This window comes from Falco rusticolus, chromosome 1 (assembly GCF_015220075.1).
Source record: "Falco rusticolus isolate bFalRus1 chromosome 1, bFalRus1.pri, whole genome shotgun sequence".
Classification (NCBI taxonomy): Eukaryota; Metazoa; Chordata; class Aves; order Falconiformes; family Falconidae; genus Falco; species Falco rusticolus.
The window spans coordinates 85,242,734-85,262,214 of record NC_051187.1 but is presented as its reverse complement, the minus strand read 5'-3'; the positions used below and the strand labels follow the sequence as shown (position 1 = coordinate 85,262,214).

General features: G+C 38.3%; 1 protein-coding gene across 2 annotated transcripts in view; it reads left to right on the top strand.

Moving 5' to 3' along the window:
* The first annotated feature begins 1 nt into the window (after position 1).
* Positions 2–19,481, top strand: part of CTNNA2 (catenin alpha 2) — a 515,202-nt gene continuing 495,722 nt past the window's right edge. For both annotated transcript variants that reach the window (XM_037387521.1, XM_037387510.1), the window contains exon 1: positions 2–155. The gene's annotated coding sequence lies outside the window, so the exon portion shown is untranslated. The remainder of the gene's footprint in view (positions 156–19,481) is intronic.

Here is a 19,481-nt window from a genome sequence, read left to right as displayed (position 1 = left end):
GGGCGGGAGGCGGGGGCCGGGGCCGGGCGCTGTGCGAGGAGCCGCCGCACACCCAGCCCTCAGTCACCGGCGTTGCTGGGGAGGAGGAGGAGGCGGAGGCGGCGGCGGCGGCGGCGGCGACGAGAGATTCTGCTACCCCCACCCACCGAGCTGAGGTGAGGCCAGGGCAAAGCATCCTCCTTTCTTCCCCGCTCCCTTCCTCCCTTTCATCCTTCTCCCCCCCCCCCCCCCCCCCCCCCCCGCGCTCCTTCCTTTCATCCTTCCTTCCTCATCCTCCTTCCCCCTCATCTCGCCTTCCCCTCATCCTTCCCTGCGCTTCCTGGTCCTCCTTTCCTTTCTTCTCTCCTTAGCCACCTTTCTCCACTCCTCCCCATCCCCCAGACTCCTTCTCCCCGTGCCCGTATTTTGCACCCACCAGAAATAATAATCATGCCTTCTTTCCTTTCCTCTTTTTTTTTTTTTTTGTAAACGCAATTTAATTCTCGCCCAGCGAAAGAGGGAAAGAGACGGTCACAGAGATAATCCCCCCTCCTTTAAAGAATGGATTTGAATTAATGGTCATTTTGTGGTGTGTATATTATGGGAAGAGGGGCATTATATTTAGGGAAGAAAAGAAAGGGTCAAAGGTGTGTTTTTTCACTTATTCATCTATTTACCCACCATCACACCGAGGTGAAACCTAGCTCCGTATTATTTTAAGTCTTTTCCAATTATTTTCTTTTTAAATTGTTCTCCTTTCTTCAGACATCAGAGGTTTCTTCCTCCTTTTTATCCATCCACTGTGCGTCTCTGTAATTTACAGTCGCTGCTGCTGCTGCTGGGATTGTCTCAGCCGGGAGCCGGCAGGGAAGGGGCACTGGGAGCGGTGCTGTTCGCTGGGGAGGGGGCGGCGGGCGCAGGCAGAAAGCAGCTTTTTCCATCCCTTCCCTATAGGCCTCTTCTAGGGGCTGAGATCTTTCGAACCACCCGCTTCGTATCCCATCCGGAATCCATCCCGAAAGGTGCCAACTCCCATCAAATGATTTGCTCCAGTGGCAAAGAGCGAAAGTTTAAAACGCGGCTTTGTCTTTTTGTGTAGCGCGCTGGGGATGGGGAAAGCTGCGTGGATGTTGGCTGGCAAGGCGATGGCCATAGCGTCTCGTTGCGTGGCTTCTGGAGTGTGAGAAGTTTTGCTTAGAGGTGGTGGTGGGGAGCGGCATCGCTGCTGTGAGACGTCCCTGGCTGCCTTGCCCATTTGGGAGTTGGCGTGGTGGATGTGCGTGCTTAGGGGAGCACCCGTATGCCAGGGGTTCAGGAAAGTAACTTTTCCATACATATGGTGGGGTGCAGCATGAGGAGCAGGTAGCACGCACCTGCCTCTCTATACATTGGAGGGGTGAATGTGCTCCCTCATGTCTCGCTGGTTGTGTGTGATGCCTTTTCTTTTTAAGGCACTGGTCCTTAAGGTGGCAGAACGTTTATTTGATTGTTAGTATGTTTCAGACAATTTCAGCCTTTTTAAAGTTTTGTCAGTTGAATTAGAAGTTTGTTTATACTTCCTCAGCTTTGGTATGTTTCAAACCCCCTGTTATTTTAGAAATCTACACATACCACAGCAGCCAATACTATAGCAAAACTCTGTCAGCCTGAAGAGTATTAAAACATGCATGCTAGATGTTATCTTGTCATGGATTTCCTAAGAAATGTTGATTCTGTGAACATGTCAAGATTGCAGTGAATGCTGTGTGTTTTGGAGCACGAGGTAGGTAAGTAGCGTGAATAGGGGTAGTCTTAAATGACTTAAATGTCGCTGATGCGAACAACAGCTCTTACTGGCTTTGTGGCTATTACAATGCTGCTGGTTTTCCTTTTTACCTACGGCATCTATGATTGATATTATGGTTTGTATCAGGCTTTTTATACTCCCCATCAAACAGAATTCTTTGGAGAGGAGAAAGTACTGACCCTCAAGGGTGAACTTTTGCACTCAATTGTGTAAATCATTGTTTACAGAAATGCCACCTCAGCTGTGTACAAGGTAGCTGTAATTCTGTTAATGGGCTCTGCTGATGACAAAAGCCTCAACAGGGAAGCTCCAGTGTCACTTGAAGCCCTTACATGGAAATGCAACTCTAATTTATGCAGATTTCTGAAATCCCTTTTAATATTAATGTTGAGTGTGTATGGTACTACTGAAATGCCTTTGAACCACTGAAAACCAAGAGCATTCGTAGACTGAGACTTTAAAGCTAAAGGAAGCAATTAGATCTTCTGCTCTGACCCCTTGACTATTATAGTCAGTTGGATTTTATCCATTTTTGAGTGCAGCAACTTGCATTTGGCTGAAACATATTTTCCAGAAAAAATTGGAAGTTTGCTCAAAGACAGTAAGAGGTGGAGAATCTGCTGTTTGTTACTTGGCTTTGGCTTCCAGTCACTGGTTACTGTTGTACCTTTCTCCAGTATGCTAAAGAACTCAAAGTATTTTCTTACCATGGAGGTGTTTATCTTCTGTAATCTAGTATTCCCTCTTTTCTATTTAAAAAAAAATGAAGCAAACTAAAATTATTTAAATTTGTTATTGTGTGCATTTTTCTCACAACTCAGTTTCTGTGGCTTTTTTTTCCAAATCCACTTTTTCAGCATTTTTGTGAAAACGTGAGCTGGATATGGTATGCCAATGCCTTGTCTCAAGAGTGTTTTGTGAGTTTAAATTACCTCTCTAGTGTTGCTCTTCCGTTTATACATCACATTTACATACTAAACCTTCATCTGCAGCACTGCATTTTGATCTCCTTTTCACTGGGTAAGCTTGCTGTGGCAAACTCTTTGCAGGACTGTTTCTTTCCACAAGAGTTCATCATTCTGTAGGAACACATCATGTGTTTCTTGATTGTAGCTTCGTAACTTTGTACATGGCTTTTTTAAAGATTTTTTTTTTTTCTTGCATAGATGGAATATATGAACCACTCCTGATTGCTTTTTGTAACTGGTTTATCTCAGTGATGTAGCATTCTATTAATTTATAACGTGCAAATTTTGTCATGATTGGTGGTGTAGACTTACAAAATTGAAAAGGTGTTTTGTGATAGTGTCTCCACCTTTGGGGAACTGCATCTTAATCTGAGTTATGTTGTGATGTGTTCTTCTCAAAAATCTGTTGTGGTTTTTTGGTTGGTTTTTTTTTTTTTTTTTTTTTGAGATGTCACTCTAACCAGTTCTTCGCCTGTTCGCCTGTTTAATTGGAGCTATTTTGTCATCAGGCTATCACAGAATGCTACACCAAGTGCTACAGAAGTTTATATATGCATGTGCATATTTTTGACCAATTGGAAGTATTAATTTTATCAAATAATGAAACCACATTCATTTAAGAAGATTGATTTTTATTAATTTTACTTCCTATTATTTGTCATATAACCCAGCTAAATCAGTTGAATCTTATATAATTTTTTATTAAATTGTTGTTTTGCTCAGGACTGCCATGATTCTAACCTTCCTATAGTTATAAACACTGTCTCACTAGCTCTTTTAGAATACAGTTTTAACATGAGTGTTCATTAAGACTTTTGAAACTTCCCTGGTATTTTCAGAATTGCTAGAAATTGATGTTGGTGGGATAGACGTCTCTTTGGACACTTCTGTGAAAAGCCTCTTCTATGGTGATCTTTGGTCCTGCTGACCAAAAATGTTTTTTGAATAATGTTGTACTTGTAGTGGACTGAAGAAGTAATTAATCATTCTTTTGAGGTTCCAGCAAATCATCCTACTTCTTTACGATGCAGATTTACTTACTGAATGTATCTGCCCTTTTGCACTTTTAGTATAGATCCTGTTTAGTAGCATATCTATGAAGGGCTAAGATGTCTTTTGTGCTTACAAACCCTCCCCTGTTGGTTTTCTTTTTCCCCTATTGCCAAGAAATGTCTTCATCCTCACCCATCAATTTTTTACACTTACTCTTTCAAAAAGCGTGGATTTTTTCATGCCTTAATACTTTTCTTGTTGTGTATGACTTCTTACTTCTAATAGCAGTATTTATTGAAATCTATTTTGTTGCCAATTTGTAGCAGTTATGACAATGCCTTCTAGGTATTACATGCTGTCTGAACACACAAATATGAGATTTTTATTTTTTTTTTCTGTGTACAGTGACAGCCTTACAATTTATTACATTTCCGAGCCGAGTAGGCTTATGCTTTTAATATAACATGTTGCAAGGCTTGGCTAGAGGATGCTAAGCTATATATTAATTTTCTCCATCCTTTGTTCATAGGCAGTACAAAAGCATAGGGCATACTTTGGTTTTAGATACAATACCAAATGGTAGTAGAAATATGAAAGGCAAGTATACAGAAATAAATAATACAATATGTGGTTGGAAATAGAAAAGGCAGAGAGAGAAATATAGAGTAACAACATGAACATAATAGTAATTACAGTAGTATGCTTAGGTCATAACTTGATTGGAGTTTTTGTGGCTCAGGTCTATAGAAATTGTTCCCCTAAAGCTGACTTGAGGTAAGATGCAAGATGAAAGTGACAAAAAGAATGTTGTATTTTAGAAGCTAGCTAAAGCTGCTTCTTGACTAAAGTAAACTTGTTTGTTTTGTATAAACATAATATTTGCTAGGATAAACTTTCTTGAGAAATTAGATAAACAATAGAGTGTGTCAGTTGACCAGGGAGATCTTTCCCAAGACACAGCTTTCAACACAGCAGGCTTCTGCAGGGAGCAGAAGTGACTGAGACTCGGTCCCCCTGTGAAGCTCCAGGATTGATGGGTAGGGTCCTCCAGCTGTATCAACACGACCGTGAACCTCACTGTGATCAAACTGCTTCTAAGTCTAGCATGCCTGGAACATTGTTGGAAACAAAAAAGACAGCATCATTAAGAGTGCTGTAACAAGTTGAAGACATGACAACAAAACCCAGAAACCAGGCTTTGGCCAATTAAAAGAAGTGGTTCGTCTTTTATTCCAGCTTCTTATCGTCTTATGGAAATTCATAATGCATCTTAATATATCTCAGAGTGATAACACTGTTGTATTGAGTCTTGGTCAGGCTCAGCACTCTATGGATGTAAATTAATTTTGTCTAGGGTTTCTGGTTTAAAGCTCTACATCTCGGTTTTTTAAATGGTTTCCTCAACATCATACCTGAGCCATTGAGCGAGGACTAAGATACGTGGTTCCAAACAATGATCGTATACAAGAAGGCATTCTTAAAAATCTTCAAACACTAAGGTGGTTTGAAGCCATATTTATTATAAGAAAAGATCAGCAGTTCTAGAAAATGAAATTTTCTACACCTACATCGCTTACCAGTACAGTTGGTTGTCGTTCAGGATTTTCATGTTCCTCATGTTTTGGAATTGTATTTTCCTTTATCTTGCAACAGGGAGGTGAAATATAAAATTTCCAGCAAAACAAGGATTCTTTGCACAAGTAGGAATATCACTACTCTCCGTATATACGTTTTGTTTCAAATGTCATGTTCAGTCATCACACAAAGCATTTTGAATTTATAGGGGGCAGGAGGAAAGCTTTTCAATAGTTTTTCATTGGATGTGTTAAGAAAACACACCTTTCTTTGAAATACTTTACCTCTGCTGAGTCAGCGTTTCCTGACAGCAAGGCAGTGTTTGTTTTTTTCTCCTTTGGAATACTTTTTGGCTAGCTCTGCTTTTCAGTCACATCACCCCTTGCATTAGTATTCTAGTATTGAGAACATTAGAGAAATATTTTCAACATTGCTTCAGAGACTGCCCAACTTTTCAGGCTTCTTAAGTAATGAGAATTATTCGGTTAAGTGAAGCTGAGTCTTGTAACAGTAAGAACATCTCCCAGGGTTTTCAATTGAGAGGTAAGAAAAATAGTAGATTTTGCAGGTTTGCAAAAGAATCTCTGTATTCAGAGTATTTTAAAGCTATTTTTATCAATATTCCAATCTGTTATCACTGGTGTTATAATAATAATAATGTGACATTTGTTTCTCCTGTGTACTTGTCCTTTTCTTTGAAGTTATGTGTTTTAAAAACAAGTATGCAGTACATTATGCTTAAAGTAGACAAGAATATTAGAACAGAAGACAATTTGAATAGAAGTGGAATTTATAATCTGAATACACTTTTGTAAGCAGAAGGTGGAAGTGGTTTTGGTCAGGCTAGGCTCCCAGTTGCCCAGGTGACTTCTGCAAATGGGGCCTTAAGCTTTTAAATTACTTAAGGCTTCATGTAAATAGATTAATCAATTTGCTGATTTCTACAACTAATCAACCTTAATTTTTAATACTCTGTTATTTACTAACAAAAGCCACTCTTCTATATTCCATTGAATCTGTCTTTATGGAAATTCTCCATTAAAGCCTGTTCAGCGTGGCTGGGACAGCTAAACCACTTGGCTCTATAAGTTTTACTTACAAGAAGTGAATCAGTTGCCAATATTTTATTCCTTATATTTTAAATACAGAAACAGTGTCCATCCTGTGCAGAGCTGAGAAATCAGCTTTTATCAGTTCTCTAAATCTTTTCAAACATCAAAAGGAACTCTGAAAGACCTCTCCCTAAAGATTTAACTTTCCAGTTAGATTATGGAGTAAAATACTACTAAAAATTTTTAGTAAGCACCAGTTTTATTTCTATTGTAGTATCATAATGTCACTGGCAATAGTTGTGTCCTTTCCAGAGGAACCACATTAACAAACATTAATAAAACCTCTTGAAAAAAGGAATAAAAATTATTTGCAGTTTTAACTCACTCAAATAATCCAAGGCAGGCATATTTATCTGATGAGATATTTTTTGCTCCTTCGCTGCCTCTGGAAAAACATTTTGTTGTTTTTTCTTGGTATAGCGAGATATCCTCTTTAAAGTTGTTCTGAAACTTCTGAGTCGGTTTAGAGAGTTCTGTACATAAATAGTATGAAGTAAATGAATGAAGATAAATAAATAATAATGATTCCTCTGTCATGAAATATTATCTTCCTTGAAACTTTATCAAATGGTCTTTCTTTCTGATACAAAATATGATCAACTGTGATAAATTATCCATGATTAATTCTTCATGTGAGTTCATATCTGTACTATTGCATGTCCCTCACTGGATGCAATATTGCAGCTGTAAGCAAGATGGGGCTAATGCACGGAGGTGAAATTTGTTTATGGCCAGCGTTGTGTAATACAAATTCTGATTGTTTTGTTAGGTAAAAGAAGCATAATACATATTTCCTATTGAAATGACTAGATCTCGTGCTTAAACTCCTGGAAGCAAAAGCTGCAGTTGCTCAAAAATATGTGCCACCATATTTATTGAGAAACTTTGAATATAGAACCCAATTACTTATTTTTTTTCCCCTGCATCTCTGTAAAAAAACATATGATGAAAATGGTTATTTCAGTTTTTACCAAAATAGAAAAGGATTTATTTATAACTTTTTTTTTTTTTTTTTTTTATCATGCCAGATAAAGTAAAATGCATCATCTGTGCTTGATTTTGATACAGAATCTATCAAAATGCTTCGTGGATGGTTATCTGATGGTTACAAATGTTGACTGTTTAGGTAAGAAAAGACTGTTCAGCCTTTCAAGGAAAGTTATGAAATAGATAACAACTAGAATTTGAAGTCAGAAAAATCCAGAGTAAGTAGGAGGATAGTTCTTCTATTTGTAAAATATGGCAAAGCTAGTTAATTTAATTCTTGCATGTTAAAATCCACAGGTGAATCTGTAAGTTTCAGAATTGCAAAGGAATGTTTACTATTTGTTACTGGTTAGAAAGAAACAGTTGCCATTTGTTACACAGGTGGGGTTTTTTTGATTGGGGTCAAAGTGAGAGAGATTCATGTGTCTTTATGGCAGCATATGAACTCATTTCTAGTTCTTACACAAATATTCTTGACTGCTTACTATAATCAAGTCAGAAATGCAAATTCAGAATTACAGCTGCTTAGTCTAATTTTAAACGTATCTATTATCTCTGTAATCTACATTTCCAGTGCTTAGATGCTATGCAGAAATACTTCTAAGAAAAATAAATTGTCAGGAAGTCCATGAATGAAGGAGGATGAGGCTGTGTAGGGATAGAATAGGAATAAATAGATTCAAACAAAGATTCTAGTCGGCTGGGAGCACTAGTTAGAGACTTCAGCAGTGTGCAAAGCTGTCACTTGTACTTGGGTAGGCTGCCCATGCTTGCTGTAAAATTCAAGCCCATTTCATTCAGCTGACAAAATGTTTTGGACTTTTTTGGACTTGCTAAATTTTGTTTCTGGGTCACATTTGATACCTAGCAAGAACTGGAACATTAAAAAAAAAAAAAAAAAGAGAGAGATTGAAAACCTATTGCTATTTTATGATTTGATTTTACTTGTGTGGCTTAGGGACAGTTCAGTGCATGGCTAAGACAGCCAGCATGCTGAATCCCTGGATGCTTTAATCTGCTCTTGCAGACTAAAAAGTTTTCAGGTGACTTGCATCCTTGAACAAAGTTTAGGGTGTTTTGGGTTTTTTGGGTTTTTTTTCTTTTAATATATATTCAAATTCAAACCCTTGCATGCAGGCCTGAGCTCAGGCAATATTTAGTCAATGCAGGTCAGAGTAATGGAACTGTACAGCTGCTTTCTGGGTGCTAAAGAGCAGTCAGGACATGAATCTTGAGCAGGATAGTCTTCTACTCACTCTCTGTTGTGTGAAAGCCAGTATCAACCCTCATATAAATGTTATCAGTTCCCTGTGTCCTTTCCTCATCTTCTAAATAACTGTATTTCCAGAGCATTTTCTACTGCCTTACAAATACTTTTTGGCTTGCCCTGTTCTAATTCTGTATTTACTATCAACAGTATTTTTGTTTACAAATTCAGTCTAAGGAACAGAAAATATAAATGGGGTATCTATGTTCAATATTTACCTTCAGCTGGCAGGGTAAGAAATAGCATTCTAGTATTAATTTTTGTTAATTTAGTATATTAAATTATAATCTCCTGAATGTGATCACAGAAACTATCACCTTGTTTCTTGTGGAGTCTTCTTGGAATGCCAGCCAGAGGTATTGTAGGATCTGAGGCGATGAAGTTCAAGTGCAAGGTCCTGCATGTGGGTCGGGGCAATCCCAAGCACAAATACAGGCTAGGCAGAGAATGGGTTGAGACCAGCCCTGAGGAGCTGGTTGACAAGAAGCTCAACATGACCCAGCAATGTGTGTTTGCAGCCCAGAAAGCCAACTGTATCCTGGGTTGCATCAAAAGAAGCATGGCCAGCAGGTCAAGGGAGGTGATTCTCCCCCTCCGCTCCCCTCTTGTGAGATCCCCCCTGCAGTGCTGCCTCCAGCTCTGGGGCCCCCAGCATAAGAAGGACAAGGATCTATTGGGGTGAGTCCAGAGGAGGCCACAAAGACCATCAGAGGGCTGGAGCAGCTCTGCTATGAAGACAGAGAGTTGGGGTTGTTCAGCCTGGAGAAGGAAGGGCTTTGGGTAGACCTTAGGGCAGCCTCCCAGTACTTAAAGGGGCTGACAAGAAAGCTGGAGAGGGGCTTCTTACGAGGCCCTGTAATGCTAAGACGGGGGGAATGGCTTTAAACTGAAAGAGGGGAGATTTAGATTAGATGTTAGATCATCCCAGAGCAGCTGTCGTTGCCCCATCCCTGGCAGTGTCCCAGGCCAGGCTGGACGGGGCTTGGAGAAACCTGGGCTAGTTGAAGGTGTCCCTGCCCATGGCAGGGGGTTGGAATTAGATGTTCTTAAGGGTCTTTTCCAGCCCAGACCATTCTGTGACTGTATAATCTCAAACACTGCAGCATAACATAATTTACATAACCGACTACTATGGCAGCATACATTTTAGGCAGACATAGCCAAAAAGCCTTAAGAATTAATGTTTTGAAGCAGCTGAGAAAACTGAGTGACTGTAGTAGCCATGGCGACTTTTTTTGCCTTTGTTTTTAAGAAGAATTATCACTGATATTAGCGCTCATGTGAGCCTTAAGCTGGGTATCTGTTCAGCAAACTGCAGATTTGGTGGCAGTGAAAGGAAAATCTTGGATATATGGACAGACCCAACACATGAAAAGCAGCGTGGTTTGGATACAAAAATAGCAGGCTTGCAAACACAATTATGTTGAGAGTTGTCATAATGACACAAATGTTTTTTTGAGGCTCCACACTCCATGCTTTCCTTGTTTGCTACTAGTTTTAGAACTCTTTTGGCCTGACAGGCGCTGAAGTTGTACCCTTTACCTCAGATGCTGAAACTGACATAGGACTGACTGATTCTTCCAGACTTGAATGCATCCTAAGGGTAGCATCAGCTTAATTTTATTTTATTTGTTTTATGGATTTTGGGTTCATGAGGATGATGCTGAGGTGCGTGGACAACATGAGTGTGTTCAAGTTTCCTGTCAGCTTAATGAGTTTATTATTGCTGGGTGGTTGACAGTCAGCCAAAAGGAATAAACAAAAAAATTACATAACCCAAGAACAGCTTTCTTGGCGCGCTTTTTTTTTTTTTTTATAAAAAGATCAGTCAGGAGGAAGGGGCAACGGGGGAACACTAGAGGTGTCTTTTTTTGGGTTTTTTTTGGTTTTTTACAGATCAGTTTTCCGTAATGATGTAAAAATTGGGATTTTTTTTTTTTTCTCTCTCTACACCAGGGGTCCTCAAACTACAGCCTGTGGGCTGGATACGGCCCTCCAGGGTCCTCAGTCCAGCCCCTGGTATTTACAGACCCCCCCCGCCAGGGGTTGGGGAGAGGGAAACCAAGCAGCTGCGGATGGCTGCCTGCCACTGCATCTGCGCGCCGGCCCCCTGGTTAAAAAGTTTGAGGACCCCTGCTCTACACTATAGAAGTGTTGGGAGATGGTGTGAGGTCCATTATGTTGCCATGATGTCTGGGAGAAAGATTTATCATACCCTAACTTGTGATGGCTGAAGCCTTTCCTGATACACTCTTGGGAGATAATCCACAATAATTATTTTTTGAAACAGAGCATGAGCGGGATGGACTGTAGTGATTAGGATATGGGTGGATCAGAGCAATTAGTATTTGGTTACAGAAAAGGAACAACTTTTAAGGAAGGACTGAAAACCACAATCCCCAAAGAAATAAGGTTTTGGAGTTTAAATACTTCAGGTGTGCATAAAATTAGTGGTGTCAGTTCGGCACTTTGAATGGGGTATCCAAGTTTTTGAATGACCTTGTCCACTCACCTCTTGGTTACTTTGGCTTGGATGTTTTTCTTTTATTGCTCTTCTTCATTAAGAGTTGGTGGGGTTTTTTTGTTCGGGGTTTTTTTCTTTTTTTTTTTTTTTCCATTGGGGTGAAACCAAGATCATGTGAGTGAGGAAAGAATTTTGGAATCGCTCCTTTAAAGATTATTTTAAATAATTGGTACTAGCTTTAATTAGAAATTACTAAGAAATGCTTAGAATTGAAGTCACCTCTTGGCCATTACAGCTAAGGTATAGGAAATACAGGCAAAGCATAGCTGCTGTGGGAAAGGCATGTTGCGGGAGCACTTTTGAGAGCTTCAAGAACTTAGAAGTCCTTTAAATAAGAGGAAAGTATGTAAATAATAATAATAAAAAAAGTGTTGTCTTGAGCAGATGCACTTCCTTTATACATTATAAAGAAGAATAAAACCACAACATCCATATTGAATCATAGCTCTGGTGTTCACATAATACTCCTTTTGCATTAAATTAAGTGCCTCAAATCTGAAATGTGTTTAGCTGGCTTTGGGAAATGTACAAAATGTGAGAGGGACTTCACAATGACCAAGTAGAAAGTTTTATTGTAGTGGGAGCCTCTTCCAGCTTGGCAGATGGGTTTCTTGGTATCTTAAGCTAAGGGACTACTTCGGGTATTCAGATTATGCAAGATTAAATCTTTGATCCCTTCAAATTAATTACAGAATTTTCATTAATGTTGTAAAGCTCTTACCCAACACTTCTGGAGCTGGCTCTGCCTTTGGCTGTGGGCTGTGTCTGTACCTTCTAAGTGTAGCAGGAGCCAGTCCTGTGTGGTATTACAATGATACATAATAAGTTGCTTGAATCTCTGAAAAATTCAAATGCTCGCCTGTGTTACCTTGTGGAGCTGTTGTGAGTACTAATGATATCTGTCTCATGCTTTTAGAAAGCAAATGTTTTAGGCAAGCAGGATTATTTTTTTTTAATATTTCAATGTTTTTTTAAAAAAAGTAAATGTCCAGTACATCAGCTCTTCTTTGCATCTGGTTTCTCAGCTGCTGCAAATATACAATACATACTGCTCAAAATTTTGTTTTAATGAGCTTTTTTGTTCCTCTTCTGTTCTAAAGATAGCTTTCCTTCTGAAGTGAGAAACTTCTGTTGTGTTGGGCTAGTTGAACAAAACATTATAGACGGACCCAGTTAGCTAAGGACAAGCTCGTAGCACACTGTTGTAGACACCATGCAGTATTCAGCTTGCTCATCAGTTAGGTCATGGGTCTCATGCAGGTCCTCTGTTATATGTGTCACTGCTGTCTTGCTTCTGTACGACATCCTGGGTTATAGCTCATCTCAGTGACAAAAAAACCCTCAGGCGTATCAGAGTACAGAGTTACTTGATGAGTTTCATTGTATTTCACTCAGATGGTGCTACTGTGCATGAACGGTGCCATGGGAGGAACCACAAGTCGTGGTTAGTCTCTAGTATGGCAAGGTACATTAAATAATTACAAAATGTGGTGAGAGTACTGACATTTCAGAGTTCCCTTGGATAAGTGATAACAGGGAGAGTTATGTCTCAAAATTATGTGTATTATAGGTGTATGTGTCTCCCATGCACAACATCTTGTGTGAAGAATGTATATTTGTTGTGGGCTTGTGTTTCTAAATACAGGGTACTGTGGAAAATACTACAACGTGAGAGGCAAGATATGTCAAGGATGGTGATCAGAGTGAATATGTTAGAAAGGTTTCATTATTTATTTCTCCAAGGAAATGGTTCCTGAAGAACAACTACTGTGTTTTCATTTTTGGTTCCCACTAAATAAAATGATGAATTTGATGAAGGTTTGTAATCACTTCGATTTCTTCTGTCACAATAGTGATACTACCACATGCAACCTTTGCACATATTTAATCACCATTACAGAAAGTGTTGGGGTTTTAGCTGTATTTATAAAGGTCCTCTCTTTTGAAAGTGCAAAACAAAACGCCCACTACATTTTACTTATCTTAAAGAAAGTTTTCATCTGTTGTTATTCCTAAACTTCAAACTTAAGTCCAAAAAGTGTATGTCTAGTATTTCCAGATAATTTAATGAAAATTATGTGTTAGTAGTATTTTTAAAGTTAAAAACATTTGAATGTGTTAAAATTGAGCTTTGCAGAATACTGTGAAAAAGAGGAAAAATAGACCACCTTATTTTTTATTGTAATCAATCGTGTATGCTTTGAGTGATTTCTGGATATCTTACGTGTTAACGTAATGAAGAATGTCCCTGCTGAACTGTTTTATGCTAAGCTATGTTCTTAAGCCAAAAGACAAAAATAGTCTTTAAGAATTGTATTTCCGTGAAAACTGTTAGCAGATGCTTATTGTTGTAGTGAGGCCTCAGTAAAAAGTAATCTATTATTCCTTGTGTTTCATTTCGAGATAACTGAATGTAAGAAGATACTTATTTTTTTCTATGCATTTGCTCAGAGTTGCTACAGTCCAATATTTGCTGTCCTATTCCTATTTTTGTTACTGCTTTTTGTGGTGAAGGCTTGTGGTTTCATTAACATTTATTTTAAATCTGGAAAAACCTGACTGAGGACTAAATAGAAAATAATTCTGTTTTCCATATAGGTAAGCACAGAAATACATGAATAAAAATCAAGTTGGCCTCTGCTCCACGCTTCAGAAGTCTCCTGCACGGCTTTATGAACCTTTGGGAAATGGGCCATGCTATCTTTAATTTTGTAAATAATTAACGTTCTCTGTGTGATTATTTTTATCCAAAGTATATTTCTAGATTAATTTGTGGATAATAATAGTTGTAGTTCTTAAGAGGCTTTTTTTTTTTTTTTTTTTTTTTTGCTGATATTTCTAGCATAGGAGAGTAGGCTCTTACCCATTAGCCAGCCACCTTCCTTCTGTGGGAAGCCATGCATTGAATGAGAGAATTAAACAATTTTCACAGACTTTGAACTTGTGTTACATTGTGATAACCCTTGAAACCCAACATGTACCTTACATGTTAACTCCACCTATAGTTTCCCCAAGTCTTCTTAAGAGAGCTGCTTTGTCACTCACAGCATCTGAACACAGGCTTGTGTTTGTCCTTTGAATTAAGCAACAGTGATTAAATTACATATGTTTTTGTGATCCTTAATTTTCCTGCCTAAAGAATGGTATGGTGACCTTATGTTCACACTATAGAGAATGTGTGCTTTGTTAACTGCATTCTAGATCTGCCCCTGAAGTTTAAACCGGAGGCACTTGTTCTACAACACCAGCTTTGTTGTTGCAGGTTATCACTATCGCATCTGGACACTTGCTACGTTAGGTGCCATGCGGTAGTACTTATTCTCCTTGTATTCATTTGATGTGATTTGCTTAATATAAGAAAACAAGCCCGTACAACATTTATTTTTAAGTGAAGAAGAAAAAAAAAATGGCTTTCTTTAGAATGATGACAATGAACTGTTTATTACCACAAGCTGTGCATTTTATTTTCTTTTAGTTAGAAGGCAGTGATTTGTCTGAATTTTTGGAGTGGTTTTTAAGTGAATAATGATATAAGAGCCTTCTTACTTGAGGCTTCTTATAACTGTAGTTATTTATACAAGGAAAAACTGTCCAAGCATGGATTATTTATGCAGGGGAGAAAACTGGATCTGGATTGATACAATTTTTCATTCCTATCTTCTGTGAACTAATTTGTTTTAGACACTTAGGAGCTTCTTGTACCATTTCCCTTGATAAAATGATTCGATTCAAGCCTCACCTTCTGTTCTTCAAGGCAAACTTTTTTCCCTTGTGGCTTCAAAGTATTATGGCCTTTCCCCTTTCATTTTTAGCAGACCTGGTTTCATTATACATTTAAAAAGTAGAACTCATATTTTTTTTGGTCCAGCGGTATTGGCATGTTATTTTCTTAATTGATCTATTTTTTTCCCTCTGCAACAATTGAGACATGGATGAGAAGATTAACTGCACTTTTGCCCCCCTTCCCTTTTGATTCCACTTTTGATGCCAGTCCCCTCCGAAGATGGTCCAGTCTATGCCTGGAGCCTGGGCTCAGCCTCCCAGTGAACTGTGATATGAATTCACTCTGTTGAGCCACCTGATTGTTTCAAAAATTGGTAGTTGTGCCATTGGGAATGTGCAGTCACTGTTGAAAAGAGCATCCAAACAGCCTTCCTAAAGCATTGCTAATTATTGACAGTAAACATAAAGAGATGATGTAGAGGATTTTATATCAATAAAGATCTCTCCTACCTAGAGCCAAGAATGACCTATTTTATTTTTTTTTTTTAGATAAACCAGCAGGATCTGTCTGTAAACAGTTTCTAAGCAACAGCTGAGTATCCTTTAGAAAGAATGTCACTTTTTATCTCTGACTCCTGGGTTTTATAGCCTTTCTGCCCAAATCGGCACCATAGATTGGGGGTGGGGGTGGGGTTGGAGCACTCTTGTCAGCAGTGATAGTTCTCCTTTTTTCTAGTAGCAACCACCTACAGTTCACTGAGGTGTGTTTGAAATTAAATCACTGTCTACTTTATTGTTGGTTTCCCAACAGCTTTGCTGTCACAGTCCAGCATTGTGAATTATTTCTGTGCAGTTTCATAAACATTCTGTAATGATCAAAGAACCTCTATTTCTACTTCCATTTAAATCCAAGAGGTGACAAAACAGAAACAGCCAAATAATTTTATTTGTGTTTTAATGATTACATGGTTTGAATGGGTTTTAAGGCAAAAATTACTTGTCTCCCCAGCACAGCAGGTCTCTTTCTTCATCAAGAGTTGTGTGGCATCTGTCTCAAAGACTGGGGTAATTCAGAGGCAAAGAAAAACCAGCCCTTTGTGATCAGTTTTTTATTACCTGGGAACCCGCAGCTCAAGTGACCAGTTTTCCAAGACTTACCTGCATTAAACATTGAATGATTTGCATCTATGGTGCATATTTTTGGTCAAACAGTAACAACTACCCAAGAAAGGGAGCTAACCTCTTCCATGGTAATATAGTTGTAAACTGGGGGGGGGGGGGGGGGGGGCGTAATCTCAATGGATGTTGTGACCTCTTGTGACCAATTTTAAACAGATGGTATTTGAAAATAGCAATAATTTCCCTTCAGCCAAAGATTCATAGAAAAAGAATTTTTAGAGGGAATTTTGTTTGGTCTGGTTTACTACTGGAATCTTATAAAAAAACGTTAACCTGGGAGCTGTGGATGTCAAGTAATTGGTTGAGGCTATTGGAATTTACAGTAGTCATAAATGTTAAGTTCTCTGTTTTGCAGCTGAGCTACCATGTCTTGCTATGTCTGAGACTGCTTTTGAAGTGAGGAAACACAGATCTTGTAGAAAGCAGGTTTTGCACCAAAGGACATTGGAATGGAATAAGGTCATGAACTTATTTAGTAAGAGGTGGGGAAGAGTCAGTTGGAATCTATCTTCCATTATATACCAAGCAGCTCTAGAAAAGCAGCCTTCAAGAAAATATGGTGGAGGTTACCTACAGAAAAAGCTTGAATTTTAATGTACTAATTCCATGCTCCCATTTATGAGTTGGCTATGCCAGCTCTGTCAGGCAACAGAAGTAAACTTTTCGTTTGTTGAAGCTTTGGAAGGAAGAAGAGTAGCCTCATCAGTTACCACAGGATGGTAGGACCTATGGAAGTATATTGTTCATTTTACTTAATTTTTAATTTGCTCGCTCTTATCTGCTACTGTTAAATAGTACTTCAGTTTGAAAAATGGTCTTTTGCTAACAGTGCCTGAAGAGATGGCCTGTGGATGTTGGAACTGGTTAGATTTCAGGTTATGACTGATAATATAGGCTGTAGCCTATGGCCTGATTTAAGAGAATTGTAGAGTTTTATTTCTTCCCCAGAAGAGGTAAAATGATAGGTCTCTGTCCAAGTCTTCTGAGAAAAAGAGATCTCTGTAAATGTTTCCTCTGTTACTGTGAGAAGCTGTCTCGTTTCTTATAAGTGTCTTTATTTCCTTTGTTTGATTTGAAATCAGAGATTTCTGCTATGTACAGAGCAGGGAGTTAAAAAGTAATTGAGGCATTTTGGCTTGCATTAAGAAATAAAAATAAGTAGACAGAGTTCTGACTTATGAAAGACAGGTCAGATGCTATTGCGTGCAACTGGGAAACACAACAGGAAAGGCAGTTTAAAATACCTGTTTGCAAAGCTAACATTAAAGTAAAAATATCTTGAGTAAGAAGACATATGAAACATGAGCTTCTGAAGAACTTTCTATGGAAAGGACAATAAAACTGAAGTTTTGTGATGTTCTTTAGGGTCTGCTAGGATGGCTTCCTGTCAAATACCATAAAAACAGACTGATGAAAGACCAAGAGTAAATTCTGGTTTTAATGTTTGCAGCACTTTCACCTTCTCCATTATATTTTGGCCAAGAGCAGTATATTGTTATAAAATTCAGACTGAAAGTAAGCTTTTGTGGCTTTGATAATTTGATATTTTCAATACCATGAAACAGTAATCCCAGTCAATTGCTATCAATAAGTGATTGATATTTCCCTCTAGGTTTGGGCCAAACTTATTTAATAATTTGTCTTTCATGTAATAATAATTCCTCATTATGATTTCTCTGATATTCTGTGAAATATGGATAAATGCCAATGAAAGTATGCCTTTGTTACTAAATATTCTGTTAGCATACTAAATATTCTTTTTCTGTACAAGTAGAATTCTTCCATCTTTAGCAAGCTCCTGGTTTATAAAAAACCCTCCCTTTTCATAAGCAAACCATTGTAGCTTTGTTTCCTGCATATATTAACAAAACGTTTGTAGGCTGAAGAGGGCGAACATGCAGTGAGTCATCTTCTGTTGAGAATAAAACCTGATACATGTGTGAATGGAATCTGGCTTTGTGAAGTAGAGCATGTAGTTTGTTATTATTGTGTTTTGGAGGATTTTTTTTTATATATATTTTTTTGCTTTTAACAGATGTACAAGTTAGGAAATTTTTAATTCGACTTGGGAAGTGCTGTCTTACATTTGAAAATCTGCAAGTATTGGGATGAATTGGATTTAGTAGAGCTTTACTATGACTAGGAATATCTGCCTGAGGTGTTTAGAACACTTTTGGAGGTGCCTCCTTTGATGCTTTTTAAGGAACTTCGATTCTTAAGCCTAACCACAAACACTAGGATGCCTAAAAAGTTTGAAAATGAACTTAATGCCAAAAGCTTTATGAAGCTCCTTGCCAATTAAGTAGCTTATGTTTGAGCAAGTACAGGATTTTAGCAGAAACATGAGTTGATCTGATGACTTAAATGAAATGCCAATATCTACTTAAGTCGAAGTGTAAGTTGTACAAAGATTTCTGCAGCTCAGAAAATACTACACATGGTGATTACAGGCAAATTTAATAACAAAATCTGGTATTCGTTCTATAACAGTTGTTGAAAACAAAAAGGATACGTATGGGTTGATTCATGCCTGGTTATTCCATCCTAGCTGTAAGACTTAGCTGTTTATGGGGCTCCTGGGTCCCAGGGCAGCAACTGGACAATTGTTTTTATTTGAGGACAGATGTGTTATCTTTTCATAACTTCTCTCGTTGATGTTCCCTTCATCTCTGAAATATCCTGCTGCAATTGGTTGCACAAATCTGAGGGAAGAAGTACTGCCTATTTGATACTGGGAAACCTGATGGCTGAAGAATTTGAGGTGCATTTAAGTTCTCATATCGTAGGAAGTACTGTGAGCTCTACTCCTCCATGCTGTCTGTCTTCACATGATTTCAATCATATTTCTTTGTGATTTATATTGAAAATTGAAGTGTGTTTAGACTGTCTTCATGTGGAAAGCATTCAATGCCTCTGATTATGGAGACTTTACAGATACATCTTGTAGTTCTACCAGACCTTTTTGGAGGTGGAAGGGCATATGGCATTAAAGACGTAGGTGGGCAATATGTAATAATTTATACAGTGATATACAAGTATTCCTCCCCACTCCATCTTTTCTTTTCCTGAACAAAGCTATGCAGAACTACTGGTTTTCAGATGGCTTCCAACTGTGACTCCAGGATCAGTTACTAACTTCAAGCCAATCATTTCACATGTAAAGTAGGATTGCTTTTCCCCATGTTGTTTCCCATATTTTGCAGTGGTGGAAAATGCATTTTCATCTGCCATCTTTACTGCTGGTTTCTGAGCTTGATGAGATCTGCAAATCTGTGTAATGAGAATTATGCTGGAGTATTCTGCTTTTATCTTATTTATTTTATTTTTTTACTTTTTATCATTAGCAACTAGTCACTTTACTCTTCACCTCGTTTTTTCATGTGGTGGC